This window comes from Eleginops maclovinus, chromosome 4 (assembly GCF_036324505.1).
Source record: "Eleginops maclovinus isolate JMC-PN-2008 ecotype Puerto Natales chromosome 4, JC_Emac_rtc_rv5, whole genome shotgun sequence".
Classification (NCBI taxonomy): Eukaryota; Metazoa; Chordata; class Actinopteri; order Perciformes; family Eleginopidae; genus Eleginops; species Eleginops maclovinus.
In genome coordinates this window covers 36,596,703-36,610,899 of record NC_086352.1, presented here as the reverse complement: position 1 = coordinate 36,610,899, position 14,197 = coordinate 36,596,703, and the positions used below count along the sequence as shown (strand labels likewise).

General features: G+C 40.7%; 1 protein-coding gene across 2 annotated transcripts in view; it reads right to left on the bottom strand.

The window, feature by feature from the left end:
* The window catches only part of sh3gl3a (SH3-domain GRB2-like 3a), a 35,619-nt gene that overhangs the window by 20,523 nt on the left and 899 nt on the right, over nt 1-14,197 (bottom strand). The gene's annotated exons all lie outside the window — the stretch shown is intronic.

Below are 14,197 nucleotides of genomic sequence, written 5' to 3'. Positions count from 1 at the left end.
TATAGGACTTGTGTCATCATGGACATATTGGACGTTATGCTCAATCTCAAAATATTGAATTCGACTTTTAGAATAGTTGAAGCGTAAATGCAATCAGCACAAAGCTAACGTTAGGTTATACAGCAGGGGTGTCCAAACTACAGCCCGGGGGCCAAATCCGGCCCGTGGCCCATTTTGAATCGACCCTCAGCAAATTCATAAAGTATAATGAAATATGGCTCACACTTGTGTTTATCTTATATTGTATAGAAAAAGGTAAACATACAGCCGCGGAAAAAATGGAGACCACTAAAGCATTATCAGGTTCTCTTGTTTTATTATTTATAGGTATGTCTTTGAGTTGAATCATTTTTATTTTATTTTATTGTATTCTATAAACTACTGACAATTTTTCTTTGTGTTGGAATTCAACAGACACTGGAATGACTGCCATACATGAAGAGATAAAGATTTAGGAAGAAATGGGAGTGGTCTCTTACTTTTTTCCAGAGCTGTATATTGCACAGTAGAATTCATGTTAATAAGCCATATTTCAAATCAATTCCTTCATTTAAAGTTGAAAAAACGTTTTCTAACAAATCTTAGTTAATGAGAAAAAGCCCGATAACTGATGCATAACAAGCTTGAAATATACCTTTGATATTTCTTCTAATTCTGAGCATTCTGAGGCTTCTGTTTTAAGGGATGAGCTGCCAACAGAATAAATGAAACCCTACAGAGAGCTGTGATGAAGGCTGTTGTTTTTTTTGTGAAGCATTTTCAAGTGTTAACCATCATTAATTTACATTTGATTGATTTTTCTAACCTATAACTTAACCCTATGTTTATGGGGCTATGTATGTTAGCCCTCCACATGTTTTTCGGTATGTGGCCCTCAGTGTAAAAAGTTTGGACACCCCTGCTTTAAAGGAAATACAGCCTGGTCACATGACTTCACGTCACTAGCATCAAGCTTTACAGATATGGATTCTTCTCTGGATTATCTGATGGTTGGTTAACTGCCTGTCTGACTGCCTGAGTTTCTGACACCTCTGACTGGCTTTAGCTACAGACGTGGTCAAAAGTGTTGGTACTCTTCCGTTAAAGAAAGAAAAACCCACAATGGTCACTGAAATAACTTGAAACTGAATAAAATAAAAATGTATTGAAAAATAACGAGTGAAAATCAGACATTGCTTTTGAATTGTGGTTCAACAGAATCATTTTAAAAAAACTAAATGGTGAAACTGGCCTGGACAAAAATGATGGTACCCGTAAGTTAATATTTTGCTGCACAACCTTTTGAGTGAATCACTGCTATCAAGCGACTTTGAAACTCTCAATGAGTCTTCTGCACCTGTTGACAGGTATTTTGACCCACTCCTCGTTAACAAACTGCTCCAGCTGTCTCAGGTTTGAAGGGTGCCTTCTCCAGACTGCATGTTTCAGCTCCTTCCACAGATGTTCAATAGGGTTTAGATCAGGGCTCATAAAGCCTCTTCAGAATAGTGCAACGTTTTGTTCTGAGCCATTCTTGGGTGTTTTTAGCTGTGTGTTTTGGGTCATAATCCTGTGGGAAGACCCATGACCTGTGACTAATACCAAGCTTTCTGACACTGGGCAGTACATTTCACTCCAGAATGCCTTGATGGTCTTGAGATTTCATGATACCCTGCACAGATTCAACACAACCTGTGCCAGATGCAGCAAAAGCAGCCCCAGAACATAACCGAGCCTCCTCCATGTTTCACAGGTATAGTGTTCTTTTCTTTGTGTGCTTCATTTTTGCATCTCTAAACATAGAGCTGATGTGACTTCCCAAAAAGTTCCAGTTTTCATCTGTCCAAAGGACATTCTCCCAGAAGCGTTGTGGCTTGTCAACATGCATTGTGGCAAATTCCAGTCTCGCTTTTTTACGATTTGCTTTCAACAGTGGTGTCCTCCTCGGGCGTCTTCCATTAAGTCCACTTTGGCTCAAACAGCGGCAGATGGTGCGATCTGACACTGACTTACCTCGACCTTGGAGTTCACCTCTAATCTCTTTGGAAGTTGTTCGGGGTTCTTTGGTTACCATTCATATTATCTGTGTCTTCAATTTGTCATCAATTTTCCTCTTGTGGCCACATCCAGGGAGGTTGGCTACAGTCCCATGGACCTTAAACTTCTGAATAATATGTGCAACTGTAGTCACAGGAACATCAAGCTGCTTGGAAATGGTCTTATAGCCTTTACCTTTAACATGCTTGTCTATAATGTTCTTTCTAATATCCTGAGACAACTCTCTCCTTAGCTTTCTGTGCTCCATGTTCAGTGTGGTACACACCATGATACTAAACAGCACAGTGACTACTTTTCACCCTTTAAAAAGGCAGACTGACTGATTACAAGTCTGAAGACACCTGTGATGCTGATTACAGGACACAGCTTAGTTTAACCTGACCCTGTGGTCAAATTATGTTCAGTCTTTCATAATTTTTGTCCAGGCCAGTTTCATTATTTTGTTTTTTTAAGTTATCTGTTGAACCACAATTCAAAAGCAATGTCTGATTTTCATTTGTTATTTTTCAATACATTTTTATTTATTATTACTTTTGTCAGTTTAAAGTTATTTCAGTGACCATTGTGGTTTTTCTTTTTCCTTTAACGGAAGGGTACCAACAATTTAGTCCACTTCTGTCGTTGAGTCTCCAACTCAGCAATGACTTCGCTGTTTTCAATCTTTACATAAAAGAAATGAATGCTGTTATTTGAATCAATCTGAACAATACCTTAATATACAATAACATCATCGGGGAGATTCACCAAATAGGCCATCATGTTCAGAGATTCAGGAAATGTATGTTAGTGTGTGTTCCTGGCTCCCTGCTGTCCTCTCTCCAGCATAATGACCTGAGTGACATCATTATCACACTCTGACTTCTACAGCTGATTTTGGAGGGACAGCAGAGGTCTTCCAGAGGCCCTGGAGTTGTGGATGCTAACCTGGATAACCTGAGAGTTTGTTACAACCTGTTCTATTGTCTGACCTGCCCCAAGTTCTCATTGGTCGGACAATCTGAAAACTCTGCGTTCAGTTTGCTGAAGCGTCAACAGTTAAGTGCTCTTTTAATAAATAAATAAAGTCCCTCTTATAAAGACCTTTGATTTAACATTAGATCCATAACTTTCCTCTAACAAAAGTTGAGATTAATTCAGTGTCCTGGAAAACTCATTAAGCACGCACAGTAAAATGTGAAGTCGTCTCAGCCTCTTGGAAAGATTAGATTTTAGATCACAAGGCTAATAAGAGAGAATGGATTATACAGAAAGGTTAATTGAATTATTCTGATTTCATAACCTGTTAATATTGGTTCACACTAATTAATGCAATGCTGAGAAATGTTCAGCTCAGACTGTTTTACGTCAGCCTCATAGCGAGGGGAGGGTTCCTTGAGGGAAATCAGTCCGAACAAGTCCCGGGCCTCAGTAAGTGTCTGCAGGTCGGACAGAGAGCAGACTGCAGGAGGCCAGAACAGGCTGTGATGCTCACTCTAAAACCCTCTCCAATGAAAATCAGTTTTAGTAGCTCTAAATGAGAAATAGTTTTGTCTTCCACCACCAGGAGCACAAGTGGTGCTTCATCACCGTTTATGACGTAGATTTTCTCAGCAACGTGACTCACAACAACAACAATGGCGGACTGCTTTGATGCTCATGTTGCTCATGACTTCCCAAACTTTATTCCCCTCTCCAGAGTGCCGTGGTTCGTTGTTCACCAATGTACGCTGCTCCTTTATATGTGTGTTTATATAAGTATGGTCAGGTCTAGTCCCACCCCCCCCGGAAAAATGACATGGAGTCCCAGCACACAATTTGCTGGAGTAAACAGCAGCTTCCCTTTAAGCAAGCTTTCAATGATGGGGATCACATGGCCTACACACACGTACACAGGAATTGCTGCTGTGTGTTTGTGTGTGTTAGCAGAAGCATATTGTTTCACTGTGGCTCCCAAAGGAGTTGTAATGCAGAGAGAGAGTGTGTGTTCAATGGTGTGTGGAATGAGTTGAAGCCTGCTGATAAACTATGGTGAGAGCAGGGACAAGGAACAAAGAACACACACATAAATACTACGATGATTTACTATAAAGACGACATTTTTGGACCCATTTGGTAAAAAGGTCCCTAAAATTATAAATAAAACGTGGACTGCACTTCTAACAGCAGAACGTCTAAACACATGGATACAGAACTCTTTCTTTTCCCTTTATCGCTTCTGAACACCAAGGAAAGATGTCACTGCAGAGCGCTAGGCTACATCTTAAATTCACAACAGCCAATTTTATTAAATCAACTCAATGTCAATTTGATTTGTTAGTCAATATGTTGATCTGAAATTCCCTGATCTTTGAAGTCAGAAGGCTCTGCTCTAAACTATATGTGGAACTGTTATTCCAGCTTGGAAAATAATTCTGATTGGACTGTTTCAGAGAGTCTTGGTCTCTTACACTTTCACTGTCAGTCTGCTTCTACCACTGCGCAGCGTTTTGTTGAGAACTTTTACAACCTACACCAGGGGAGTACAACTATTTGAACCAAACGACATGTACAATATACTGGTTGTAGAGTACTCTTTAGGGCTGCTCCCCATTAGTCGACTAATCGTTAGTCGGCGAAAAGAAATATTCGTCGACTAATTGTCTATTAGTCGGAGAAAAAAAACCCAGCTGCATGTGCTCTGACACGTCAGCCTGAAACCCCTCAGACTTCATTCAGAGCTGTTGCCTGGTTCTGAAGTTATTTTGTCGGGCAGGATATCCAAAGTGTGCGATCCTTCTGAGCGAGTAGAGGACGAGCCCCAAGAGGTGACATGCAAACTCAGCTGGAAAAAAGTTGCCTCCGTATCCACGCCATCATATCAAAACACAGAGCTTTATTATCCCGACAACGTGTGTCCCTTCCTCAGACTCGAAGGAAAACAGCAGCAGTGAGTCACGCAGTAGCCTAGCTTTGTATCAACGTACATAAACCTGTAATATATATAATCATTCTGAGCTCAAACAATCAATTCAAGCTTTCATTTCAGGATCAGGGCGGAATGTGGGGAGGGATTTCAGCCGACGAGCATATTGGCCGCTGTATCCTGTGTAGTATTTATTGGGTTGTTATATTCGGATATGAATTATAGAAACTACAACTCAATGCTCAGTGTGTGTGCTCGCTGCTTGTTCACACACACATTAAGAATCCTTCCCGGAGCTTCTGCTGTTTGTACCGCTGCTGGGCAGACCGCTCCGTCCGTGCGGTGCGCTGTGACTCTCGTGCGCTTCCTACGTGCACTGTTTAATTTATATTTCAACGGTTAATTATTACAGTTGTATTTTATATTTCATGTGAAGCACAACGTACCATGCTGTTATAATAAGGTTCTTTATCAGCCTTTGAAACTGAAACCATTTTTTCATAAATCATAACATATCATATACGTGAGACGATTTGTCGACTAACCGCCTGAATTGACGACTATTAGTCGACTGCAAAGATCTTTAGTCGAGGGCAGCCCTAGTACCCATACTCTTTCTTTAAGTAAAAGTAGCAATACTGAATTGTAAAACAAATCCGATATGTAACATGTTTACATTCACAATGTAACTTAAGTAAAAGAAAAATATACAAATTAAAAGTACTTGTTTTGCCTAGAGTGGCCCATTTGAGAATCATATACATTTAATAACAGATTATGATTATTGATGCATTAATGTGTTTATAACAGCTGGTAAAAGTAGAGCTAACTTAAATGACTTTGTGTACTGCTGCTGGATATCTTAACTGATGTTAATATAGCAATATGTTTATTTATTAGTTGATTTGTGCTTATAATCTGAATCTTAAAGGTGTCTAGTAACTCAAGCACTCAAACAAATGTAGAAACAGTAGAAATACAAAGTAGCATAAAATGCTCAAGGAAGTGCAAGTATCTAATATTGTACTGAAGTACAGTTCTTTACTTAATGTGTTTCATCACATTCCACCACTAAATATATATAAATACAAAATTGAAATAACCAACGGTACAGAATGTGCTAAACTATGGTCAAACCTCAGGAGAGGTACAGAGTTTGATGTTCAGTGCATGTGGGTTTGTCCTGGAAAGCCACACCTTTTATTACACAATGACTAGTGAAGCTTTAACTTATTTTCCCAGGAAAATCTTTAAAGTAGCAGAGGCATCCCAGGAGGATGCAAACAGGTGGCACAGTGCAGGGAACATTCCAAAGCTCTAAATCCCTTCACCTCGTTAATATTACCTACAGATATACTTCAACACCAAACACACTAAAGCAAAGGTTTCCCTCCATACAGGTGTTGTTGTGTGTTTAGTGTGTCATGTGTGTGCATTTGTCAGGTGTGTGCATTGAAAAGCTTGATATGTCCTTGGCTAGATATCACAGTGAAAAGAGCCTTTATTCAGAGTTCACATCTGCTCCACATTGTTTGTTTGTTTGTTTGTTTGTTTGTGTGATTTTGTGTGTGTGTGTGTGTGTGTGTGTGTGTGTGTGTGTGTGTGTGTGTGTGTGTGTGTGTGTGTGTGTGTGTGTGTGTGTGTAGGGGGATCAGGGTTGTTGAGGGTGGAACTGTTAACGTGTCTGAGGTTCAGTGTGAGGAAGGAGGAGGCAGCAGACATATTGTTCATGTTTTCTTTATCAGCAGCCTAACATCATCTCCTGATAAACTGTACGTGTGTTAACAAGGTTGTGCACTGAAAATAGACCCTCACTAGATTTCCATGAACATTTATGAAGCTTCTATTAGAGAAAAAGCCCCAGATTACACAGGGCCACATTATTGGATTAATCCTTCCTCGTCTCGCCTGTAATGTCCTCCTCATTAGAGGCCGGACACATCTGTCTGTTAGCATCAGCCCTGTGGTCAGCTGGTGAGCCCTGTCAGTCTAATGTCATTATTATTCCTTCACTCAGACCGCATGTGAAACACAACATCATATAGCGCTACTCATATTTCTTTTTCTTTTTGTCCTACAAAGTTTTTCTGTTTAGAGTTATTTAGAGATAACTGGAAAAACGGCCACTGTGACAGCAGAATGGTGGCCTTGTGACATCCAAAACCTGCAGCTTGATACTGGATTTATGAGGACAATACCAGTCAATATTTGGGAGCTTGAACATTGAATGACAGCATTTTGTCTAATGAAAAGTTCCCGTACAATGAAAAGCATTCCTTTCAGCTAGGTGTCAGCTGTGCCTCTATCTGGAGTAAGTGTGTTTACCGTGCATAGGTTGTATTGATAACATGTTGCTGCTGCACAGTTAAGATAGTTGCAGGCATGCGTGAACGTGACACAAACTGTGTACCCTGACCTGTGATGAAGACAGGACGCATATCTGACCCTGAGACCCTCTGACCTGAGCGCTACACTGAGAGGGATTTAGGTGTTCATGTACAAGCTGGCGCAACTCCATGAAGCCTTCGGAGAAACACTCCGATCGGGAAGTGGATTTAGAACCACCATGACTTGTATTTCAGTAACTATCATCTACCAGTTTATCAAAAAACATATTTTGTGAATTCAAAAGAATTTCATTCTGAAATGTAAACTCTATAACCTACAGTTTGATATCGTTTGGATTTTATTGATCACGGTTCTGATCTCAAATTCGTATTCTTCTTTACATTGAACTCCTGGCAACGTCCCGCCCACGTGACACGTCCCAACCTATCGTCCCCAATATAGATATAGGGGCTTAATAAGCTGTAGAGACCGCAGTTATAATTTATTTCACATTTTGTCAATGGTGAAGGGTTAGGGTTAGGCCTTCCTCTGAAGTAAATATATTTAGTTCAAGTCTTTCTCTCTTTTGGATAAAGTGAAATAACAGTGTAGTAAAGGGATACTGTATACTTATTGTAAGTCACTTTGGATAAAAGCATCAGCTAAATGAAATGTAATGTTATTTTGGGTACGGCAGGTCTTGTTGATTCTGCCTTAGAAAGACAAGGTAAACTTAACTAATGTGAAAGAGGAACAGCTTCAGGGAAACTTAAAAGTACCATGGGATCAGGTTGGAGCAAAAAGACCAGCAGTAAAACAGAAAGGTTGTTTTATCTGGAGAGGACAGAAGTCAGCTCTGACAACACCTCTGCAAACTGAGAAGATGAAGTGGACATTCTGGAATTATAGTAGAGATTCATATCTCACACTGCTGTAACTTTTATTCATGTATATTATACCTGTTATGTTTACTTGATTATCTTTGCTTTTTAATTTCTAAATGCCATTTTATAATGTGTTTCTGCTGCACTACTTCTTAATGCACTTAATATCTTTCATTTTTGTAAAGCTTTTTGAATTGCCTTGTGTTGAAAGGTGCTGTATAAATAAACCTGCCTTGCCTTGCTAATTTCTGTGTATCAGGCGTCAGGAGTATTAGCCATAAAACTCCAACTGTACTGTGGACTTTGCTCAGAACACTGAGCAGAACACTGAAACCAGAGAGCTGTTATCAAGCCGTTGATAGGGGAGGACAGGTTGGGCCCTCATATATGCTTCTACTGCTAATCATTACAAACAGGTGATTCAATGATTATTGATGATAAGTATTGATTTAACCTGAATTTTAATCTTACAGCTATATTGCCCAGCTCCAGGAGTTAAAACAAGTATGGGTTTCAACAAAGCCTAGTCCAGGGGTGTCCAAACTTTTTTCACCGAGGGCCACATATAGGAAACCATACGATGGGCTGGGCCCCTCACAAGAGGTGAGGTGTTTTGCCTTATAAGTTAAGTTATAAGTTAGCAAAATCAATGAAATATAGGTCCATTATGTATCTAATAAATTAAACATTTATTTTTTTAAAGCTAATCCCTTAAAACAGGAGCCTCAGATTGCTCATAATAAGGAGAAATATGAAGAGTAAATTTCAAGCTGATCAGAATCAGGTAATCAGTGACTGATTAAAATCATGGTCTTAACCTGGTTCTGCTCTCTTGGCAGTAGACAGGGGCCTGAGTGAGGACTGTTTCCCCTCGCACGGAGGACGAGAACCACTAACCGCCAGTACCATTGTTAAAGTACTGTTACAGAATAAAGATTTCATTTTGTTTCAAAGTACCGAGTGGTCTTTCCATCATTGGGAATGTAGGTGTGAGCCCGAACGCTCACAGTGATCTTTATAAACTAAGATTTGTTAGAAAATGTTTCAGCTTTAGTTGACTGAAAGGGGGTTTATTAAAACATGAATGCTACTTTGTAATATATGTTTACATACATATTTAAGAAGTACAATATAAGACAAGCACAAGTTTCAGGATTGGGCCATGTTCCATTATACTTTTCAATATTGCTGAGGGCCGATTCAAAATGGAAAACGGGCCGCATTTGGCCCCTGGGCCGTAGTTTGGACACCCCTGGCGTAGTCCTTAGTTTCAGCTGGCTGCCATCATCAGACACATCAGGTAATGAAGATTTTTTTTAAATGCCCCATGGAGTTGTTGTTCTGTATTTGCACAAGTTGTGTTGAGCTTGTACCAGATATGTTCCTCTAACACAGCTTCATGGTTAGCCATATTTCCCAGCCTCAGAACCAGCAGCTCTCTGCTTCCTACAGCTCAGTGTATCAGTATGGACTTAGAAGAACAATGCATGTCAGTTTATCTGAAAGTCCAGCGGTTCAATCATTGTGGAAAAAGCTTGAGATATGGTTGAAATAAACAGGAAGTGACATTGGTTTGGAGAGATTCCTGCATCTGCTCTCCATCTCCCTCTGCACTTCCACTTCAGGAAGCAGCTGAACTACCACACAATATTTGTACATGACATCTCACGCACCTAGTTTTGACCGTGGGTGATCATTCTTATTGATACAGTCTGGCTTTCAAAATAATTCTCCCTGTGTTTCATCAGCAGGAAACCCCTGCTCTGACTGTGCCTCCCTGCAGGACCCACAGAGCCACAGAGATCTTAAAGGTAACATGGAAAATCTGGTAAGGAACACTGTACACAATCATACGTATAATCACTGCTCAGGAACGGAAAGCCTGCACAGGATTTTTTTAATAAATGAAGTGAGAGCGTGAAAGTGAAACAGAGAAAGCACGTCTCTCTCAGTGTACAGCTACACTATCAATCACAACAGACACCCATGAGAAGCACAGACACGCAAACAGGAAGTGGCAAGTTGACATTTAGCTTGTTTACAGGTGGATCCCCGGCATGGAGCCCAGATATCCACCATGAGATTTCCATACAGCTGTGAGGAACCCCACACAGGCTGATCCAAGGCCAGCACTATATCCAGTTAGCTATCAATGTCACATGAGATGTCAGTTCTAATCTGATTTAATAGTGTATTCGATTCTTATTTTTAAATATACAGCACATCCCCTTGTCTCTGATGTCCCTGGTTCTAATTACTATACAGTATCTCACAAAAGTGAGTACACCCCTCACATTTTTGTAAATATGTTATTATATATTTTCATGGGACAACACTGAAGATGGGGCTAAGACTGGGAATCGTAGGGTTGCCGGTTCAAGTCCCCGAAACAGACTTGAAATATGGAAAGTGGACTGCTACTTGGAGAGGTCCAAGTTCACCTCCTAGGCCCTGCTGTGGTGCCCTTGAGCAAGGCACCGGACACCTCCAATCCCCCCTCCCCTTTGCTCCCCGGGCGCTGCACGATAGATGCCCACTGCTCCTAGTACTAGGATGGGTTAAATGCAGAGGACACATTTCACTGTGTGTGCTCTGCTGTGTGCATGCATGTGACAAATAAAGAGGGTTTCATCCTCCGATTCTATCTTCTTCTAAGATATGACACTTTGATACAATGTAAAGTCGTCAGTGTACAGCTTGTATAACAGTGTAAATTTGCTGTGCCCTCAAAATAACTCAACACACAGCCATTAATGTGTAACGCTGGCAACAAAAGTGAGTACACCCCAAGTGAAAATGGCCAAATTGTGCCCAATTAGCCATTTTCCCTCCCCGGTGTCATGTGACTCGTTAGTGTTACAAGGTCTCAGGTGTGAATGGGGAGCAGGTGTGAATTTGGTGTTATCGCTCTCACACTCTCTCATACTGGTCACTGGAAGTTCAGCATGGCACCTCATGGCAAATAACTCTCTGAGGATCTTAAAAAAGAGCTGTTGCTCTACATAAAGATGACCTAGGCTATAAGAAGATTGCCAACACCCTGAAACTGAGCTGCAGCACGGGGGCCAAGACCATACAGCGGTTTCACTGGACAGGTTCCACTCAGAACAGGCTTCGCCATGGTCGACCAAAGAAGTTGAGTGCACGTGCTCAGCGTCATATCCAGAGGCTTGTCTCTTGCAAATAGACGTATGACTGCTGCCAGCATTGCTGCAGAGGTTAAAGGGGTGGGGGGTCAGTCTGTCAGTGCTCAGACCATACGCCGCACATTGTATCAAATTGGTCTGCATGGCTGTCGTCCCAGAAAGAAGCCTCTTCTAAAGATGATGCACAAGAAAGCCCGCAAACAGTTTGCTGAAGACAAGCAGACTAAGGACTTGGATTACTGGAACCATGTTCTGTAGTCTGATGAGACCAAGATAAACTTATTTGGTTCAGATGGTGTCGAGCGTGTGTGGCAGCAACCAGGTGAGGAGTACAAAGACAAGTGTGTTTTGCCTACAGTCAAGCATGGTGGTGGGAGTGTCATGATTTGGGGCTGCATGAGTGCTGCCGGCTGTGGGGAGCTACAGTTCATTGAGGGAACCATGAATGCCAATATGTACTGTGACATACTGAAGCAGAGCATGATCCCCTCCCTTTGGAAACTGAGCCGCAGGACAGTATTCCAACATCATAACGACCCCAAACACACCTCCAAGATGACCACTGCCTTGCTATAGAAACTGAGGGTAAAGGAGATGGACTGGTGAAGCATGTCTCGAGACTTGAACCCTATAGAGCATCTGTGGGGCATCCTCCAACGGAAGGTGGAGGAGCGCAAGGTCTCTAACATCCACCAGCTCTGTGATGTCGTCATGGAGGAGTGGAAGAGGATTCCAGTGGCAACCTTTGAAGCTCTAGTGAACTCTATGTCCAAGAGAGTTAAGGCAGTTCTGGAAAATAATGGTGGCCACACACAATATTGACACTTTGGGCACAATTTGGCCATTTTCACTTAGGGGTGTACTCACTTTTGTTGCCAGCGTTACACATTAATGGCTGTGTGTTGTGTTATTTTGAGGGCACAGCAAATTTACACTGTTTTAAAGGCTGTACACTGACTACTTTACATTGTATCAAAGTGTCATATCTTCAGTGTTCTCCCATGAAAAGATATAATACAATATTTACAAAAATGTGAGGGGGGTACTCACTTTTGTGAGATACTGTATATATTCCTATGGGGATGAAAGGTTGCAGTCCCTCCTGCTGGACTCAACAAGTTCAGAGCACCGGTTTCTCTGCTTTAAACCTCAGTGCCTAAAACCACAGATAATGGGTAACACAGAGGTGGTCATCACTGACTGCTAACCCAGGCTTTCTTCTTCTGTGGACTATTTTACCGCACACAATCGGTTTATGACCGGTTATTTTGTTATTTTATTATTTCAAATAATACGAATATTTAAAACAATATCACGGCATCAACATAAAGGGGCAGCTGTAGTGCAATGGTCTAGTGCGTTGATCAACAAATCAAGGGAACGTTGAGTCCTTAGGCAAGACACTTCACCCGAAAATGCTCCGTTGGGTATGTCCACTGTATGAATGTTACGTGTCTAATACGGTAATATGTAATTGTAAAGCGCTTTGAGCACCTGGAAGCCGCTAAATAAATCCAATGCACTATTATTATTATTATTATTATTATTATTATTATTATTATTATTATTATTATTATATTATTATTATTATTATTATTATGCAACCTGTTGCTGCAAATAAGAGAGGTGTGCTGGCAGATAATGACTAACTGAAAATTCACAAGTAATACATCTGTTTTCTCTTGGACAGGTATTGAACTTGATGAAGCAGATTTAAACATTACATAAACTGCTTTTAAGTAGCTAACAAGTAACATGTGTTTTGATGAATATTATCTGTGATAAATATCAATAGACTACACATTTCTTTAATGGCTGTTCCATTAGCTGAAATGTTCCTTCATTTACAAAATCTAAGGACCTTATCAAGCTCAGTTTAAAACAGACCAGTATGAAAACATAATCCAAAATGCTGACGTTATGATTTGTGGGATATACTGGATTTCACATGCAATTAAGCGTAATACTAACTAAGTACTAATGTATGCACCCTGCACATTTATAGCAGGCTGACTTTAGAGCAGGAGTAGGCAAAAGACCTGAGAACTCTTTGGACAACAGTAACACACCACTTCCTCACATGTTCTGCCTCTGTGTGCAGTGCTGCTGTAACTCCAGGGCCTTGTCCTGTGTCATTAATGTGACTCGTGTATTGCTAACATAGGGTCATTTCACAGCCTAACAAGATATTAAAGTATTATATAGTTAATTCCCTTTGCTGACAATCTGTGTCTCTCATAGAGCGACTGTTGATTATTAAGTGATACTATTTTCAAAGTAGCTCGTTGATGAAAGGTGTTTCAGCTGATTTCAATACAAAACTTTTAACATAAGTCTGGACTAGGTTATGTTTGCAGCTTAAATTGCCCTGGCGATCTAGTCGGGTTAAAGGATTGCTACCTTTGTTATACAGAAAACTCTGGCTTTAATAATCTGCTCAGACATCTATTAAGGATCGGGCTGTGAAGTTATGAAACCATCCAAGAGCTAAAGAGCCACCAAGCTGATGCAACCCGTCGGCTATTCCCACTGAACATTTGCATCAGATTGGGACACATGTCACATGTAGACACATGTAGATGCATCTGATTTAACAGAGAGAGAAAGAGAAGGTAATAACAAAACTTATACCAATAATGGAAGCTCTACAAAACAACAGGGCCCCATTCAACCTGAAACCCAACTCTTCCTGGTCAGGTAGAATAATAATCTATGCACAATTGTCAAATTTATCAGAGGCTGCACAGCCTTATGCTGAATAAGAAAAGTCAGCAGGTGTTAGTCAATAAGAACCCTCAAAACAGGGAAACATACATTTAGTGAAATATGCACAGGAAATAATCCGCTCAGAAATCACCCAGATTGCTGCTTCTACACACACTTCTTTATGTATTTGGGTTCATTGTGCCGTTTAAAAGTTG